Genomic DNA, 1715 nt, shown 5'->3' on the forward strand with positions numbered 1-1715 from the left:
GAACTTTTCCGTGGTGCATCAGGTCGGCGTCCACCGAAAACCCCGACCAGCTAGCCGGGTGCGGCACGACTTCGCCAACAATGGCAGAAGAAATTACCCAGCAGCCAGCCATAGAGAAACCTATAGATGAAACTCCGCCGGAACCTCAGCAGGCGAGCGGCCCGACGATAGCCCCTGAGCAGCTCATCAAGAAGATAGCTGAGCTAAGTACAAATGTTTCGAGCACTAACCCTGCTGAGGTGGATACCTTGGCGCCAAGGGAATCAAACCAAGCCGAGGAGCAGTAGCCGGAGGTGGCACAGAGCACTCTTGCCGATGCAACGGCTCATGGGAAAGCCATGGTGGTCGCGGAGACTGTAGATTCCAGACCAGCGCTGCCCCCTGAACAGGAGGCTATAGAGGATGAAGTAGAAGAGGTCCTGGGCCATCCCCAAGATAAGCGACAACATGTATATGTGTCGAGCTGGTGGAACGACGAGTGGGTTATGCACGAAGAAATCCCAGAGGTCGAGGAGACCCTAAGAGTCGAACAGGCAGCAAAGCGTCTGGTGACAGAAGTCCAGGTATGTTTGGCTTAACCACTTGACCCTGTTATGTAGTCGATCTGTCTGACTAAGCTTGTTTATATGCAGGACTTGATGAAGACCGTGAAGTACCGAAAGAGGTGCTTCGACCAGATTGAGGGAATCACGGCAAATAACAAAGAACTGATGGCCGAGGTGGAACGCTTGCACCGCCAACTTAAAGCCACCGACCAGGAGAGGACAGAGCAAGAGGCACAGAACCAAAACTTGGTTGGCTAGCTCAATAACAAAGAGTGGGAGAAAACAAGTAAGTTTTAATCTTATCATAGCAAGTGCAGGACTTGTGTTGTTGCATTGTTGGCAGTAACAGCTTTAATGCAGGTTTAGAAGCTGAAGTGACCCGCCTCCAAGGGGAGAATAGCCGCGTGACCACATAATGTGGTCGCCTAAAGGAGGACAACGAGAAACTGGTGCGCGACCAGTCTGAACTCTAGGACCGCACAACCAAAATGAAGGAGGAACTGAAAAGTAAGTATTCCAGACCACCTTTCTCATTCTGTTGCCCACCTTGTCTTGTCGTGTCATTACATTTGATGTCTTGTACGGTGTTCAGTTTTGAAAGTCAATGCCAAGAGGCACCAAGAGGCCATGATCAAAGAGCATGACGACTAGAAAGCATGATGCCTCGAGGCCACCAAGGAGCGGGACACGTGGAAGAACCGATGCCAAGAAGTGGCAACTGGCATTGTGCCCATCCTCGACCTTATTGACCCGACGCTCACAGAGGAAGAGCCAAGGATGCCCCAGCTCGGACTGGTCGAGAGATGCAGACAAGCGTGGGGATGGTTCCAAGAGTTCGTGAAGGAGGCGGGTGAGTACATGGGTGCCCATGTACTAAGCATGGTGCATGCCCACTACCCCTTGATCGATCTCAAGCGCCTGGAGGCTGGGTACCCAAAGGAGGTAGACCCAGACAAGGTAGAGGAGCTTCAGACGGCCCAGCTGGACTTGTCGTCAAAGATAATTGGCGACATTAACCTGTGTGGAGGTGGGACAGCACCTGTACAGGGGACGCCATCGACAAGTCAGCTGGAAACGTCGTCAGTTGCAAGCCAACCAACGAAGCCTGCGGTCTCGACCAGCTAGGCACCGGCAGGGCCATCCCCTTTAGCTCGACTAGCACAAGAGTCC

This window comes from Miscanthus floridulus, chromosome 4 (genome assembly GCF_019320115.1).
Source record: "Miscanthus floridulus cultivar M001 chromosome 4, ASM1932011v1, whole genome shotgun sequence".
Taxonomy (NCBI): Eukaryota; Viridiplantae; Streptophyta; class Magnoliopsida; order Poales; family Poaceae; genus Miscanthus; species Miscanthus floridulus.